Source organism: Ursus maritimus, unplaced genomic scaffold (genome assembly GCF_017311325.1).
Source record: "Ursus maritimus isolate PB19 unplaced genomic scaffold, ASM1731132v1 scaffold_14, whole genome shotgun sequence".
NCBI classification, from domain to species: Eukaryota; Metazoa; Chordata; class Mammalia; order Carnivora; family Ursidae; genus Ursus; species Ursus maritimus.
In genome coordinates, this window is record NW_024423786.1 from 27,366,699 (window position 1) to 27,385,576 (window position 18,878).

The 18,878-nt window shown below is 38.9% G+C and overlaps 1 protein-coding gene and 1 pseudogene across 1 annotated transcript in view; one reads left to right on the forward strand and one right to left on the reverse strand.

Annotated features, from left to right (window-relative positions):
- Positions 1-18,878, reverse strand: part of SYNPR (synaptoporin) — a 296,784-nt gene that overhangs the window by 64,274 nt on the left and 213,632 nt on the right. The window lies entirely within an intron of this gene.
- LOC121102658 lies at positions 15,187-15,285 on the forward strand (annotated as a pseudogene).

Below are 18,878 nucleotides of genomic sequence, written 5' to 3' on the forward strand. Positions count from 1 at the left end.
TTCTTTTCCTTTCTCTTCCTTTCTTTTCCTTTCCTTTCCTTCTTCCTTTCCTTCTCTTCCCCTCCCCTCCCCTCTCCTCTCCCCCTCTTTCTCACTCTCTCTCTTTCTTTTTTCCTTCCTTCCTTCCTTCCTTCCTTCCTTCCTTCCTTCCTTCCTTCCTGGCATTTCTTTCTTCTGTCTCATTTGCCCACTCCTTTGCTTGTGCCTCCTGGGATCACCTCATACATAAATTCCCTGTACCAAGTCTTTGTCTTAAGGTCTGCCTTGGGGGAATTCAAATTAAGACAGGTCTGAAAGAAAGCCATTTCTCAGACTATACTTAGGGCAGGTCACAACGCTTTTTTTGCAGCTCTGTATTGTTTGGCATGTTCTGTGGCCTGACACCCAGAAACTATTTGGTAAATAAATGATATATTTTAGAGAAAAACTTTAGTATTCAAATTCAAGAGAAGGAAGCTCTATCATATTTCTTACCACAGCTGATGAGATTAATTTGCTATTTACATTGCTATTAGGTTCAAGTTTGGGATACACATGCACAAAAGCTTGAACTTCTTCTGGGAAATTTAGCCTCAGAATTGTAACTTGTGAAAATGAGCCATAAATTGGGTTTATTTATAAAAGTGACTTCACACTTTACTTGGTGGGTTTTACTTTGTTGAGGAATCACCCATCTATTGAATGACTAGTACTAACAGACAAAGACGCCAAAATGTAAACTACCAAATACAGAGTTGTGTATTTTTTTCAATAATGCAAAAACTTCACACTATGTTACTGAAAAAACAGATATCCTGGTGCAGAAGTGGAAGCAGAAGTGGAAAACAGAGAAAAGACCTTTGCTTTCTTTCAAGTAAACAAGTGGTTTATTCTTTCCAAATACAGATAGCTAAACTCGTGTTTGCTCTGTGATTTACAAGTACCTTGCCATTTCCAGAAATGATTTGGCAACTGTAGAGTATGTGAACAAGACAATGTTTAAAAAAGTGAACAATAGAAATGTATACTAATCATGTGTAAGATTAGGATTGAAGACTGTATCAGTTAACTATTGCTATGATAATGCTGCATAATAAGCCACCTCCAAACTCAGTGACTTAAAACCATCACTATCTATTCTTACACTGTGTCTACACATTGGCTGCAGTAGTTCTGCTTCATTCATGCTCATTCCAGGGCTTAGGGTGAAAGGGCACACATCTACAAGAAGGAGGCCTTCTCTTGCTGATGACAGAGGCATAGGAAGACAAGAAGGGACATGCCATGCCCATAAGGTTTTATTTGGGAATGACATACCATCACTTCTGCCCAGCTTCCACTGACCAAAGCAAGTCATTTCCCAAACTCAACATCAGTGAGGCAAGGAAATATGTGCTGTCTCTGTGAGACTAAGGCAAAGGTGGCTTTTCAAAATACTGTTGGGGTAAGGGAATGAAGAATTGTGACCAATAAGTTTGTCTACAACAGGGAATATTAATTATCATACTGCTGTCTAATATCCATTATGTCACCCTGGCCTCTTTCAAGTCACCAAATCTCATCTTTACACTAATTATTCTTTCTGCTTGGAATTACTATCCCCTTATATTTTCCCTTATATCTCCTCACCTTCTATAATGTAAACTCCATGAAGGCAATTTTTTGGGGTCTATTTTTTTTTTCACTGATGGTGGTTTCTTATCTCTTGGACGCCATTGACTGTTTAAGTATTTGGATTTGTGCATCAGAGAAGTCTTACAGATCAAAACGCATTGTAAATTCTTAATCCTTTTGTCCATATGATAATCTTATTCAGATGTTTCAAACCACAGTAAGCTTAAGTAGTTGAGCAGGGAGATATTGTTTTGGAAGGACAGTAATCTGGATAAAATTTATTCACCAGAGGCTCTATTTTCCTCCACAATAAACCCTGATTCAATCCTTAAAATATCTTGGTTTACTGACAGTCAAGGCTACATGCTCCAGTGAAACGTCTTAGGATCCTGCAATATAGCTTTTTAATTGTGCAAGAGTATTCCATGTGGCAAGAATTACTTGTTTCTCTTAGGAAGCTCAACTTATCCTAAGGACTGAGTTAGCATCTCACATCTAGAAGGCAAATATTTATTCATTATAGCATTGATTTCCAGTTTAAATTCAACACGCAAAAGTATTTAAGATTTAAATCTAAGACATTGTTTACAATAAGAAAATGTCCTGACGTCACAGGATGTTCCAACTAGGAGATACTCTTTAGTTTTCTGTCTTGAAGCAATCATTCATTCATTCATTCATTCATTCATTCATTCAATAAACATTTCTAAGTATGTACCATGTGCCAGACACTGTGCCATACCTCAAAACACAAGGATAAATGCTTCAAGGAGCTTACACGCTAGTGGGTAGACAGACACATAAACAGATAATTACCATAGAGTATGATCTGTGCTAGAAGGAAGATGTGTATATAGTTCCACTGAATCTTCAGATAAACACAGCTCAAGGTGGAATAGGGACTCAGGAAGATTTCACAGCAGAGATGAAATGTGAGCCAATTCATGAAAGATGGCAGGAAAGCGGTTAGAGGGGGGATGGGAGAGAGAGTAGAGGTTTGAATACAAAGGGTAGATAGAGTGTGTGGATAGTTATAGAAATGCATGAAAATAGCAAGTTTGGGGGAACTATAAGTCATTCCCCAAACTTACCATCTCAAGAGAGATAATAGCTGACCATAGTTTTTATGGTTAAGCAACAGCTTTATTGAAATACAATTAACCATAATATACTACCTTAAAGTTCATCCTTCCAAACTGTAAAGTTCAGTGGTTTTTAGTATATTTACAGAGGTTAGTATATTCACACAGTAACCTACACCACTATCTAATTTCAGAACATTTTTATCACCGCAAAAAGAAGTCTTACACCCATTAGCAGTCACACTCCATTCCCCCCATCCTTAACCCTTGGAAACTACTAATATACTTTGTTTCTATGAATTTGTGCATTATAGATATATATGGTATCATACAATACGTGGCATTTTGTGACTGGCTTGTTTCACTTAGCATAATATTTTCAAGGTTCATCCATGTTGTTGAACATGTCGCTCCTTCTATAATATTCCATCATATGGATATACCTCTTTGTTTATCCATTTGTTAGTTGGTGGACATTTGGGTTGTTTCCACTTTTGAGCTATAATGAATAATGCTGCTAGAAACATTTGTATATAGGTTTTTGTGTGTACGTATGTTTTCATTTCTCTTAGGTATACACCTAGGAGTGTAATTGCTGGATCATATGGTTTAACATTAACATAATCATATGTTTAACATTTGGAGAAACTGCTAAACTGTCTTCCAAAGTGGATGCACAATTAACAATTCCACGAGCAAAGGTAGGAGAGATCCAATTTTTCCACAGCCTTGTTAATATTTATTTTTTTTTGTCTTTTTTATTTCAGCCATCCTAATGGAGTTGAAGTGATAGCTCACTGTAGTTTTGATTTGCATTTCCCTAATGATTAGTGATCTTGAGCATATTTCCATGTGCTTTTTGGCTATCTGTATGTCTTCTTTGGATAAATGTTTATTTAAATCCTTTGCTCATTTTAAAACTGAGATGTCTTCTTGTTGTTGTTAGAGTTCTTTATATAGAGAGACTTTGATAAAGAGTTCATATATATACATTAGAGTTCTTTATATATGCTGGATACAGTCCTTTTTTTGAATAGGTGATTTAGAAGATTTTTCTCCCATTCTGCGGGTTGTCTTTTCACTTTTATTTATTTTTTTAAGATTCAAATAAATGTTTTTATTTTTCAAAATAATCATATTTAAGAGCCATACGTTTATGCAAAAGATGATACCAGTACTCAAAAAATAATTATGGGACTCTAATTTTGAACTTCTTTCCTGAGGAAGTTATGAATCACAGTAGAAAAATCACTCAATTCTTTATAAGATCATGATGCTTTTGACTCAAGACCATATTATTCAGTCTGATCATCTATATAATTCATTAAATAGAAGAGGTATCAGTTACTACCTTTTGTCAGATACTATACATATCCAAGCTATTCAAATTTTATTTTTCCCACTTTTTTGATAGTCCTTTAAAACAGTGAAGTTTTTTTTTTAATTATTATGATATGTTAGTCAGCATACAGTAGATCATTAGCTTTTGATGTAGTATTCCGTGATTCATTGCTTGCGTATAACACCCAGTGCTCCATGCAATACGTGCCCTCCTTAATACCCTTCACCGGGCTAGCCCATCCCCCCATTTAAAAAAAATTTTGATGAAATCTAATTTATCTATTTTTAATGGTTTATGCTGTCAATGTCATATCTAAGAAACCACTGCCTGACTAAAGTATATAAAGATTTATTCTTATGGTTTCTTCTAAGAGTTTTGTAGTTTTAGATTTTACATGGTCTATGATCTGTTTTGAGTTAATTTTTACATACAGTACAGGTAGGGGTCCAACTTCAATCTTTTGCATGCAGGTATTCAGTTGTCTGTGCACCATTTGTTGAAAAGATTATTTTTTCTCCATTACTATGGCTGGCACCCTTGTTGAAAACCAATTGATCGTATATGTCAAGGTTTATTTCTGTACTCTCAGTTGTATTCCGTTGGTCTATATGTTTACCTGTATACCAATACCCACCACATTTTCTTCTGACTTTTTCAAACAGAGAAATACATTCCACCACTGCCTTTAAAAAGCTATTCAAGGGGAAAAAAAGACCCAAGGGTCAAAAAAATTTAATCAATTATTTTTCCCTCTGAATTTAATATCTGAAAATCATTTTCAGAGTCAGTAGAAGGAATAACCGATCATCATATTCTATTTAAAAAGCTCTTTTATGCTGATGGCTCTTTTTCCCTGCCCACAAAAAATTCTTGGAAGTTATATTTTTAGAATCACATTATAAATTCCTGCCTTTAATATGTATTTATTGAGGACCTACCCTTTGTAGGTAATATAAATGCTCCAGAAATTAATTTCTAAGGTTAATAACCATGTCTGTAACTATATATATGAATGTATGTGTAGTGTATTTATTTTCCACATCAATATTTTATGTATTTTACCTTAGGTCTGCCATTTACTGGCTGTGCACCCTTGGGCAAGTTACATAATTTCTTTGACTCCTAGTTTCCTAATACCAAGAGTATACTTTCATTGAGTTCTTATAAATATTAAATGAGAAACACATGTAAAGATTTTAGTAGAGCATCTGATACACAGAAGAACTTAAAAAGCTTAGACTAATAAACCATTATTAGGTGTAACATCCTGCACTGGAACAATAAGGAAAGTATTGAGATTCTTCATATTCTCTCTTAAAAAAAAAGCCTTAGCCATTAGTATTAGTAGGAAATGTTCAAAAGTATCTCTTGACAAAATAATTTTCAGGTGTTAAAGTAAAAACTGGAAAGGACAATAAGTAATTCCTAGAGTTCTAGTTCACCAAAAAAATTGCTAATTTTTCCTCCTAGCTGTAACTTAGTTCCATACTCACATGAAAAAGTAGAAAAAAGGGTTGGCTAGAAATTCAGTTACCTTAATTTCTGATTTAGTCATTATTTGGTGACTTCTTTCAAGGTTGTTCATTTCCTCTTTCTATTAAAAAGATGGCTTTCTAAGCAATTTAACGGGGTAAAAAACTCCTAAAATACGTGGGCAATATGCATGGTGGATAAAATATTTGACAGCATATGTCCAAACGTGTTGTACTTGAATTTCAGCTCTAATTTACTGATAAATAAAAGTTTTCTAGTGTCTCATCTTTCCCAGTAGTTATAATATAGCTTTATTCCTTAAAGTAGTTTCCTAATGTGGATATTTTCCAAGGGAAGCCCGTAGTAGACATCAGCTGTATTTTGGTTGTCAAGCACTCACTTTTCCTTCTTTTGCTAATAACACCTTGATTTCCTTTCGGGGAATCACATCTTTTGGGGGACTGTCCTTCTTCTACAGAAGGGACATTCCCAAGCCAAGAGGTAAGTATATGACTCAACTTAGACCAACTAGATTATTTTTCTGGATTTTGGACCTTGAATGACATAATGTAAGGATGGGATGAAGGGGTGAATTGAATCATGCCTATAGCAACACATGGACTGAACTATGAATTAAAGCCATTCCTTCATTTTTATTGTATATGTGCCTTGAACTGCCCCATTTCCTGTATTTTTAAAGCCCAGTTCCTGAGTGTTCCCTTTCTTTATGTGAACTTTTCTATGTCCTTCCAATAAGTGACTTCACTTTTGTTACTCAAACGCAGTTTCTGTTACTTGCAATTTCAAGAACTCCCAGTGATACAAACTTTGCCTCCAGCCCTGCCCATTCCCAGACCCTCCAAAAGAAGTAGGGCTCCACAAGTGAGTTTTCCATAGGTATTTGTTGACTTCTTTAATCTCCTCCAACAGCTCACCCTTAAATTCACTTAAAATTCTCCTATTCCTTTTAAGTCCCAGAATCTCTTAAGTGTTCCAGAACTTTCATTCAAAGGATTTATTAAGACCTTGTAGGATAGGAGAAAGTGACATTTGATAATGATAGAGAAAACCACAAAATCCTTCCACTTCCATCCTTCAGTTTTTCAATAAATATCTATTGAGGACCTGCCATGCCCTGTCCTAGATGCTAGAAATACAAAAATGACTAGGACAGAGCCTTGTTCCTTAGACAGCCTGAAGTCTACTAGGGGAGATAAGGCCCCACAGAAATAACAGTAAAGCCACAGAGACTGTGATAAGAGCTATAATTGAGGTACAGATCGAGTGCTCTAGGAGCACAAAGGAGGGAAGATTAATTCAGGCTGGAAGGATTGGAGAAGATTTCAGGGGAGGAGATGAAATTTCAAGCTAACTAATCCTTCTGTAAGTGCCCAGTGGCCAATTATGTCCATGAAATGGAGTTTGCAAAATTAAGCCTGACCTGTAGAAGTTAGTTTATTTTCTCTTAGCATGGCATATTACAGTTTCCAAGGTTTATGTCTTCTTGGGCAATGTACTAAATTGCTTAGGACAGGACTGAGAAAATAAGGATGTCAAACCTTGCTGGTCTGTGCCTAATATGTCTGGAGCCTGGTGTTTGTACCATTTTAGTCAGTGGGACTAAATGACAACTGACCGTGGCCTAGATTGGGGCCACTGTGTTTTTTTAGCAGGCTTTAAATATAGTTTAAAATTAACAACCAGCTCCAAGGAGCTGCTTGGGCATATTTTCTTTAAATGGACACAGTAGCAAGGATAGAACCTGCAAGTTGTTTTCAGCTGCCTTGAAAAAGATATTCATTTCATATTCCTTTATGTCCACGTCTTCCTTTTTTTCTGCCCACAGAGTGAAGCCAAATTTCTTCTTCATTTTAGCAGAGAAAGGGTGCTTTGAATTAATCTAGGGCGGGCAATCAATCTGACAGTACAGGCTTGAAAAACTTTTTACTGCTTGTAGGGGTTTTGCGTGAAATGTTCCTTTCATGCTGGTAACCTCTAAGATGCGAGGGAGCAGTGTTATTTGGAACACAAAATGTTGTGTACCTAGGTGACAATGAATTCATCTATCCAGCCAGAGAGAATGTAATTGAAAGAGGAAAAGCCACTTATTTTTTAAAAGTTCCGTTTTTTTAAGAGAGTGGTTTAATTTGATCAAATAAGTAGCCCAATGACCTCTCCGCCCACCTACAAAATTCACATTCTGGACAGTTTACATTAGTCTTCCACTGGACAAGAGAAAAGAGAAAGAAAGGAAGGTTGCTGCTTCTTATCGACCTGGGGAGAAAAACATTGGAAATTCTTGTTTTATTGAACCCTGCTGTGTATGCACACACTAGCAAGGAACCTAGAGGGGCTCACATTCCCAGAAGCTCCTTGGGAATGACATAACATGCCTATAGAAATAGGCTTAAAAAGGAAAGAAGGCTTCATTAGGAATTCTAATGCTGTCCTATTTTTCCAGCATCCGTGTCCTGAATTTTCTGCTTAGTTCAGTGATCCCTCAGAATGTCCTAGAGACCCTTGTCATACATGGGAAAGGGTGAGCATGGAAAAGGCAGAGGGTCTTCAGACCTATGATCCCTCATTTGTTCCCAGTGCTCATTGGGGAAAGGCTACTTTTGAAGTTTATCTGATAGGGCACAGGAGATTGCTTGGGCCCAATGAGTGCATACGGATTTGCTATTATGGGTTGGATTGTGTCCTCCAAAAATATACATGTCGAAGTCCTAACCACCAGTACCTCAGAATGTGACCTTATTTGAAACTAGTTAAGATGAGGTCATCCTGGAGTAGGGTGCACCCCAAATCCAACATGGCTGGTGTCCTTATAAGAAGATGGCCATGTGAAAACAGAGACACACAGGGAGAACACGGCAGGATGAGGGAAGCAGAGGCTGGAATGAAGCAGCCGCAAGCCAAGGAAGGCCTAAGAATGCCAGCAACCACCAGAAACTAGGAAGAGGCAAGAAATGATTCTTCTGCAGTTTTCAGAGGGAGCATGGTTCTGCTGACACTTGGATCTCAGATGTCTAGACTCCAGAACTGTAAGATAATAAACTTCTGTTGTTTGAATCCACTCAGTTTGTGGGATTTTGTTACAGCAGCTCTGGGAAACTAATACATTTGTTTATAACTCTGATATCCTGTGCTTTGTTGACACCTGTGACACAGACGTGCAGGTTCATGGACCACTATACACCTGTCTTCTCCTCTTCACCATTAAGCTCCGGGCTCCCTAGAACTATGCGCATGTCCTAAGTTAATCATATACTTTCCTACTTCTATGAATGTGTTTCCTTTCTGGCACAGCCAGGACCCAGGATTCCTGGCCTGCTCATCATTCAAAGTCAGCTTTGACTCCCCTCTAAAGCAAGTGTGAATTAGTGTGAGTGAGAATAACCTTGTCCTCCCTAAGGGGTTTCTTTGTACTAGCCTCTGCTTGCCATTGAGCTAACTCACTGCATGTCTAATTTCTCTCCATGTTATAACTTTAAAACTAGAGACTCTGTTTCATTCGTTTTGTATCTCTGAAAGGCTTGCTTCTCAAATTATGGTCCTCCAACTAGGAGCATCAGATCACAGAATCTCAGGCCCCATCCCAGACCTCTTGAATCAGAATCTTCATTATAACAAACTCCAGTGAGATTATATGCATGGTAAAATTTGAGAAGCTCTCCCCTAGAGGACCTTGGGATTTCAGCTACTGTTAATTGAATGCATGCTTCCCTTCCTTCTGCTATGTTGCTGAGCATTTTTACTTACATTATTCTAAATTAGTCATCTGAACAATTCTATTAACAATTCTGAGAGGTAGGTATTATTACTCCCCATTATATACAGGAGAAAATTAAGAGAGAAGGTGGACTGGAAATTGTGGGGAGACCTCCTTCCTCCCCTCCTGGTTGAACACAACTCCTGTGACTTGACCTACCTAGTGGTTTTTCAGTCAACAATTGTAACTTCCCTGGGAGTTGCAATTTCTGGGGAACATCTGAGCATCTGTCACAGAGATAGGTCTCTTTTTGCTATTTCAACACTAGTTGATGAACTCATGTCTCTCCAGACACTACATCAAAAAAGGGTTCCATGGAAACACTAAATTTGGGAAATGCTACAAATTACACAGCCCTCTTGAATATTAATAGTGCAGAGTCACCATTAAAGGCTTTATTACCTGACCTCGGTAAATATACCTACTTAACTGTTTAACTCAGTTTTCCCAAAAGTTTATTTGGCTCCAAATTGAGGTTGTGTAACAGCCATTAACATTCTGTGAAACACACTTTGGTTTAAAATGAGATGTTAATGACAAAGGGAGATCAAGATGGAGACTCCATGGATTTTTGTTTTTTTTAAATTCAGAGAGCAAGAGGGAGGGAGGGTAGGGAGAGAGAATATTTCTCTCCTGCTGTTAGCTTCCAAGTGGATGTTTTCTCAAAATCAAAATCAGATATTAGCATGTAGGAAGGGAGCTAGGGACCAGCAAGAGCTTCTAAACCACTGGGAAGGGTGGTTCATTTCTCTATGCATTACTTAATATCATAAAGTCCTCCCTAGAATCTTCTCTTCCAGGCTGTAACTCAAGACAAAGACCTTTGATAAAATTAAGTAGGATGTTAACTCTGAAGCACATTGCGAAGATAGAGTGCCACATTAAATCATATTAACTTTTAAAAAATGGACACTGAGGTCATGAGCTTCACACATGGGGGGCACAATACTGCAAAGTAGCAGGATACCACCTTGCAAAGGACATTAATTACCCATCAGGAAGTTGTTGGGGAGAAGGAGCAGGAAGGTTTCTGCACTTGGCTATCAGGGGAAATCTCTTTTCAAGGATACTTTCGCTCTTAAGATGAAGGACTGCATCAAGAGCCTTTTTGCTTTGGCTGGGCCCTTGATGGTTCGGAGGGTAGATTTATTTGGATTTTTGGTGCTGATGGAGAGCAGGTTTCTATCCATACTGCTGCTCAGGACTCTGGGAAGCAATGCCACCATTCTCTGGAGCTTTTGTTTGTTTGTTTTGTTTTTTTAAAAAAGATTTTATTTATTTATCTGAGAGAGAGAGAGAACACGAGCAGGGTGAGGGGCAGAGAGAGAAGCAAACTCCCCGCTGAGCCCAATGTAGGACTTGGTCTCAGGACCCTGGGATCATGACCTGAGCCAAAGGCAGATGCTTAACTGACTGAGTCACCCCTCTGGAGCTTTTAATCAAGGTCAGGCATCCTTTTAATGCAAATCTAGGGCAGCAGTTGATTGCTGCCTGCGTGCTTACAATGTAAATGACAGGATGGGGTTTTCCAGATATTTTTGTTACAGAGAGAAAAAGGATTTGAGATTGGTTGTTTGAAAGCAGAAATACCTTCCTGAAGCTCCTCTCTGTGAGGACATGGACACAATAATAAATGAAAGCAGGCAAACAGGAAGTGCTACATGAAATTTCCAGTAAAGCCCATAGATTTTTTTTCATAGTGCCCTGTGATCTCATTTCCCCAAATTATTTGCTGCTACTATTCTGCCTGGCTTTACTCCAATTGTCCTCTTGGTCGGGAATGCCTTGGCCCCCATTTCTGCCTATTGAAATCACCCATTTTTTTCAAGGTCCTGTCAAACTTGTCCTTTTTTTGAGAAGGATTTCCTGATTGCCTCTGGAGAAACAAATGCTGCTCTTTTGGGGCCTTTATGGGCTTTTCTTGTATTTATCACATTTTGATTTCTATCATCATGGTGTCCGTGGTTATCTCTGAGGTTCACCCTTTGAAGATGGAATTGGATTCTAAATCATGCTTACCCCCTCACTGCACAGTGCACATAGCTGATGCTCAGGAAATGCCAGCGGAATTGGACCTCAACATAGCAAAAAATTGCAAGTCGGGGTAGGTGATGTCTATCATTCAGCATTCTTTTTTTTTTTTTTTAAGATTTTATTTATTTATTTGACAGAGAGAGAGAGACAGCCAGTGAGAGAGGGAACATAAGCAGGGGGAGTGGGAGAGGAAGAAGCAGGCTCCCAGTAGGGAGCCCAATGTGGGGCTCGATCCCAGGACTCTGGGATCATGCCCTGAGCCGAAGGCAGACGCTTAACGACTGAGCCACCCAGGCACCCCTATCATTCAGCATTCTGATCTGGATGACCAGATGGTATTCTCCTTATTTCCAGGCTTGTTCTTTCCTCTTTGTTCCTGATCTGCTCTAGACCAGGGTTTCCCAGATGTCAGCCACCCTCTAATCACTGTCACAAGTTATGCCACATCTATGAACCATGTATGCTTCTATTTATTTCATATTTTTCTTTATATTGATTCCCTTGTTCCTTATAATAACTCATTTAAGAAGCAGTCCATTTACCTCGAATTGTAAACCTAGTATCAACTTGCCCTCAATAGAAGATAACCACACATATGAATATAATGAGAATAAAACCTTATTAAATTCATTCATTCAACAAATACTTAAGGTGCATCCACTATGTACCAGGTAGTGTGCCAGGTGCTGGGAGAATGGCAATGAATAACAAGGACATGGTCCAGTTCTCTTTGGGTTTATGTTCTCTTAGGGAAAACAGAAAATGAAGAGATAAACAATAAATATATAAATGCTATAAAGGAAATGAAGCAGGACAAAGAGATAGAGAGGAATTAGGGTACTATTTAGATCAAGAGGTCAGGGAGGGCTTCACCAAGGAGGTGATATTTGAGCAGAGACTGGGAAGGGCAAATTGTGCAACCATATGGAAGCAGAGACCGTATGAGGCCCCTGGAATGGAGGAGAGTGTGGCTGGAGAGTACCAAGGGGTAGGAGGGGCGCTGGTACATGCAATCATAAAACAAGAGCATGGTGAGACTTGTGGATCAAGGCAATGAGTCTTAATCATATTCTGAAAGGAATGGTACTTCTAGAACATACTATTGCACTCTGGGATGTAAAGTCATTGGTTAAGTGAAGATCTAAGGAAAAACTCCTTTGGACTTCTAATTAGAACATCCTACTTGGTTCACGACCAAAGCCTGCAGTCAAGCAATGTTGTCTCCAAGAGAAGGTTAGCATTTTATGGGACCTAAAGGGTAGAATGCCGACTACTCTGTCTGGTTCGCTCAACTCTGAACCCCTTCGGGACAGTGCCTAGCACATGACAGACATGCCTTAACCCTTTGTGGAATGAAAGAAGTGTATATTGCTTCTGCTTTCCAGATTGTGTATCTTTGTTTGTGACCTGGCTAATCCTGTGTCCCTGGTCCTGCTAGCCACCCCTACCCTGCCAGAGCAGGCAGGGAAGGGAACTATCATCAGTGAAGGTGCCTGCTCTTGCATTCTTCTTCCAAATCATTGGTTCTCAATTGGGACTGTCCATGAGAACCAGCTAGGGACCAATATATTGACATGGCCTGGGCCTTGCCTGCAGAGCTTCGGGCTTAATTATTCTGGGTTAAGGCTCAATTACCTGGGGTTTCAAAAGCTCCAAAGTGATACTAATGTGCACCAGGTTGAGAACCACTGCTTGAAGGGAAGTAAGCATTTTCACATCCATTTTTATAGAAGGAAAAAATCAAGAGTTTCAGCTCTCTGGGAATGCATGAAAACTAGTATTCTGATGTGATGTAGATGCATGGGTTAGGAATATACTGGAGTTGAGATTCTCTGTGCCAGGCATAGAGTATTAAACAAGACAGTATGGAAAGTGCTATGAAACAAACAAGGATGCTGTCACAGTAAGTGACTGCCGAGGAGGTGTATGTGTATGGGTGGATGAGGAGGTAGCATGAATGGGGCAGTGAGGGAGAGCAACCTCATGACAGAGGTCAGGCTCTCTCTAAGCGGGGTTATTTGAACTGAGATGTGAAAGACAAAAAGAACCAGCCAAGCAAAAATCCAGGAAAAATGTTCAGATCAGAGGGAATGGCAAGTGCAAAGGCCCTGAGGCAGTAGTGTATTGGAGGAATTGTGAGCCAGAGAAGAACAGTGAGAAATGAATTCAGAGCTGTTAATCTGATTAATTCCCTATGTATTTCCTCAGCAAATGAAGTCATTTTTTCTTTATCAAAATTAACCTTTTGGGGCTCCTGAGTGGCTCAGTCACTTAAGTGTCTGCCTTCAGCTTAGGTCATGATCCCAGGGTCTTGGGATCGAATCCTGCATCAGGCTCCCTCCTCCACGGGGAGTCTGCTTCTCCTTCTGCCTCTTTCTCTGCTTGTTCTCTCTCTCTCTCTGTCAGATAAATAAATAGAATCTTAAAAAAATTAACCTTCTTCTTAAAGTCTCTATAATCATATGCTACTCTCCAGATACGTTCTGCAGAGCTGGGATGTCCTTCACCCTTTCTGGTTTACCATACCATAGTCCACATTCTCTATGTCCTTCAAGGTCCTGTTCAATTGCTACCACCTTTAGAAAGCCCTCCACGATCATTCCTGAAGGAAGAAATCTCTCTCCTCTCTAAACCACCACAGCCCATTACCTTCACCTTTCTAATAGATGGTAGCTCTTTGTCTTATGTAGCTTTCTCAGCCTGTTGTCTTTCCTCTACTAACTGCCCCTGCTAGGATCTAATCCCAGTTCTGATTTATCTGGTAGTCCCTTGCTCTTTGCTTCAGGGCTAGCCTTGGATTATGTAGGGCTCAAACAATGTTTATGGAAGAGTTACTTAAGTGCATTCAATTCTTTTTAACGAGAATAACTGCAATCCAAAAAACCTAAGCACACACACAGTAATTAAAGCAACAAACAAAACTGCATTGGCGCTCTGCCTCTGAGCGTGTTGTTGACTTGCAGACAATAGTTCCTGATCATTCACCTTTGGAAGAACATATTGCAATTCAAACAAAAAATGTCAACCCAGGCAGTTTTGGGAAAGCCAACTCATTTGTTGACTAAAAATGATCCAAAGAGCCAGAAATGAAGACCACAAGAAAATGAAATGCCATCATTTTAACCAACTTAAACAGACACTTGCAAGTAGTACAGAAGAGAACCGAAGGCAGAAAGAAGAGAAAAAGAGAATAAGTAAAAAGCACTGTGGATTCACTTGCCTTGGTCAGTGGTGTGTGACAATGCACTATCTGTGGCCAGCCTGCCTTCTACACCTGTAGATTCTTCCAAAAAGATTCCCTTCATGGGCAAGGACCCTATTAATTGATACTATTTGACTGCCAAAACCAGTCTTATTTAATCCTACCACTACCCTGAAGAATGGTCATCATCACGCCATTTTTACAAAAGTTGAAACTGACTTGCTGTTCCACAGGCACCATAGCCCTGTGCATGAGGGAATGAGCTTTGGGGCTAACAGCCTGGACTCTGTTTCCAGCTCTACCCACTTGCTGTGATCCTGAGCAACATCTAATGATGATGATGGTGATGATGATGACAATTTCTTCTTCACAGAGCTGGGAGGGTGGGCCAAATCCACATATGTAAAACACTAAGAACACTACCACATATACAGTCAGCACTCAGTACATGTTAACTTATTAGGTAATTTGACCAAGGCTGCAGCTGCTAAAAGGCAATGATTGGAATTTAGGTGTGTGTAAGGGAAAATACTAAGCAGCAATGGTCTTATGCTAACGGAGTTAGCAATGCCCCTGGAAGTGGAAGAAATCACTCTAATTTTGCTCCCATATCACTTGAGTGTAACTGAATGGCCAGACCATTTCCTTAGTACCCTCTCTTTCTTGCTTGTCCAAGTTAGAACCCTTTGCGCTCGCTTCAGCAGCACATATACTAAAATTGGAAGGATACAGAGAAGATTAGCATGGCCCCTGAGCAAGGATGACATACAATTTAGAACCCTTTGTTGAATAAGCAGGGCTGGAACACTATTAGAGCCCTCCATAAACAAGACTATGTGTGCAAGGTGAAGTGTGTCCATTCCCTCCTCTGGATATTTGGAATCAAAATTCAGAGATTTCAAGGTTTGGCAGGGGAATCACAGACATTATAATGTATTACAGATAAGCTCACACTTGCCAAGCAGAGGGTGAAGGCATGTCTTCTGACAAGCTTCCATTCACCTACACTCGCCTGCTTCATGTATCTCCTATAGAGAAGGGGGATGGACTTGAGGGACAGAACATGGGTGATTCTGTGAATTCCCTCTAATCTGGGACTTCAATCTTGACATAATGTATGCCACATGGTCCACTGAATCTCCCAAGATTCTGAAAGACCCGGGGACCACCGCTGTACTTGTGAAATCAGAGGAAGTAGGTAGGAGTTGTTTTTGTGATGTTTGTACCCCACCCCCATGAAATCATTCCTTTCAGTACATGCACTTATTGTCACATTTGCCACACTGCACCATACTTATTTATTTCCCAATTTGTCTTCCTTTCTATGTTATGAGTGCTCAAGGGCATAGAATGTATCCAGCATATGGTAATGATAAGAATCTCCAATTCAGAAGTCAGGTATAGACATCTGCAGCCCCAAGATGGCCATAACCTCTCTTTTCTGACTTTGTTTAGATAAATCAGAGTGGCCTACAATCTCTATGTTTGGGGGCAGTTTTCACCTGGTATAGGTTAGTATTCCAGAATGCAAAATGTGATGTGAATGTGCATATTTCTATTGAGAATTCAAAGCTCTATCAGATTCTCAAATGGGTGGGGGAGAACATGGTTCTATAAGAAGTAGAGAAGTTCTGCTGTAATTGTTTAAAATTAAGTTTAGGAAGGTTCTAGATTCTTTGTAGCACTTTTTATAGTAAAGAAAAAAGGATTTCTATATTAGAAAAATCAGTTCTTATATCCCTTTTATGCATTTCCAGTACAAATTCACTTAATGTAGGATTTTCTCTGCTTCTTAAAATACCTTTTCCTCCATGATCCTACATTGAGATGTAATTTATGTGCCAAGCACCTTATAAAGCACTTGAAAGCATATTAGCTCATTTAACCATCACAGTGATTCTCCAAACAAATATTAGAGTCTCCCCATCACAATGAAAAGGAAACTGGGACTTTGAGGTAAGACTGGTTCTAAAGCTGTCTATTTGTGCTTATACTCCCTATGCCATGGTGTCTTCATGTTTGCCAGAGCTCTCAGTTTATGGAGATGAGCTCATCCTGTCCACTGTTTGGTGTATAAAACATCTGGGTCTAGAGATGTCAGAATTCTACTTCAGCATTCAGTCTAGACACAGGTAGGTAGATCACTCTGAGATCCTCAGGCATTTTCCCTTTGAGTCAGAATGTTAACTTCCCTGGGGCGCCTGGGTGGCACAGCGGTTAAGCGTCTGCCTTCGGCTCAGGGCGTGATCCCGGCGTTATGGGATCGAGCCCCACATCAGGCTCCTCTGCTATGAGCCTGCTTCTTCCTCTCCCACTCCCCCTGCTTGTGTTCTCTCTCTCGCTGGCTGTCTCTGTCCTGTCGAATAAATAAATAAAATCTTTAAAAAAAAAGAAAGAAAGAAAAAAAAAAGAATGTTAACTTCCCTGAACGAACAGGTCTTGCTTTTATAAACAGATTTTGCAAGGAACGTTAAATGACATCCCATAGACAATACTACTCAAAGGTTTCATGAGTATATATTATATTGTTAGGTAAAAAGAGAAGAATATTTGAATACGTTAAGGATTCTAATGAAAACATGAACTACTTGTAAAATAAAAGTTGCTTTCTAACAACACTTGGAAAGGCAAATGTATACCAAATTGATATTAAAAAAAGAAAAAATTGAGAGAAGATAAATAGAATTAAGTGAGATGCAGTCTAATTATGGTTTTTTGGAACTCCACTCTGACATAGTGAACTGAAAAACTGAGTGCTAGAAGGGAGTTTTAGCAGGGAGGAAAGGTCATGGTCTTTGACCTTTCCAAAATATATGTAGCCAGAAAAAAGACTAATCCAATGTTTGTTGTCCAAGGTGAGCAAAGACCGGGAAAGAGCTTCTTTGACACGGAGTGTTCTCTTCTAGCCCAAATCAAGACAACAGCATGAGTTAGTTCAATTTTGGAAGGGTGTTTTCCTGTATACCTAATGCTCACTAAAATTTCATCTCTTTAAACAGCAAATCTAACTTCAGAAATTGTTGTTGAAGAAATAATTATTTAAAAAAAAAAACTATCATGGCTATGCATAGAGGATGTTGACTGCAGCATTGTTTATACTAGTACAATTAATTGTTGGACTAATTGTTGATTGGAACCCAAATACTTATTCATAGGGGACTAGTTAAATCTGTATAAAGGGGGGCTCTATGGTCATGTTGATGTAAAAAAATTAATTTAAATGTCCACAATGCATTAAGCTTAAGATATAAGTTAGAAAACATGTTCAGGTTGACCCTTTTTTGTGTGTAAAAAAATTAATATGAATATAACATACACACACATGCATATGTACACAAAAGTATGTACGGTGAAAACACACATGATATGTTTTTTTCATCTGTGTGCTTTTCTGAATTAACCAAATTCTCTACAACAAGTTTGTGTTGGTTTGGTAATAAAAACAGAATTCATTTAAAAAAATATCAAAGATGTTGATCATTCACAATACATATTACCATGTCTTAACCTTCCCTATTCCTTTATCCAGGCCAAAAGCACACAGATATGCCTCAATTCCATTAATGGGAAACTTAGGGAAAAGAACTCAACTATATTATAATTTTTCCATTTAAGAAAAGACTGTTTTCATTATTCATACCCAGACAGCTAGGACAGGGAAAAAGAAGAGAGAAGTTGATGATATTGATGCCAGTCTTCCAATTAATAATTATAACTATCCCATTTAGCACTGGGGCAATACCTAGGGTCTTCAAAGCTGTCTCTGAAATTATCTAATTAAGCAAAATGAGGAGGACAATGACGAGAGTGGAAGATTTAATCTGAGAAGCATGAGGGGGCCTCTGGATACAGAGAAGAGGAAATCAACAGAGGGGTAGTAATGGGAGGGGCCAAATGAGACACTCAGTGCGAGGAAATATCATAATAAGCTCATAAAGGTTTTGAGGGCTGAAAGCAGAAATCACAGATCAAAAAGAGAAGGGGGAAAATGATAAAATTAGTAGAAATGGAGGAAGGGAAAGCTGCTCAAAATTTTTACAAAACCTTATTGGTTCTAGAACCCCACATCATTAATCCATTTAATTATGCTTTGTAAATATTTGAATGAAGAACAATTCCTGTGACCCTGGGACTCACATAATTTCACAAGCCTTAAACATCGGGCTTGCCAATCAGAATTACCAATGACATTTATCTCTGTAACAGAGGGAAAACATTAAACATACATCACAGACTCACATTCTTGGGGGAAGCCATAGAGGACAGCCAGCCCCTGCCCTGTGATCAAATTTAAATGCACTGAGAAACAAGCACATCAGAGGCTATCAAAAGAGCAAGTCTCAGGCATCCTAACAGCAGAAGGTTATTTATCAGGAACTC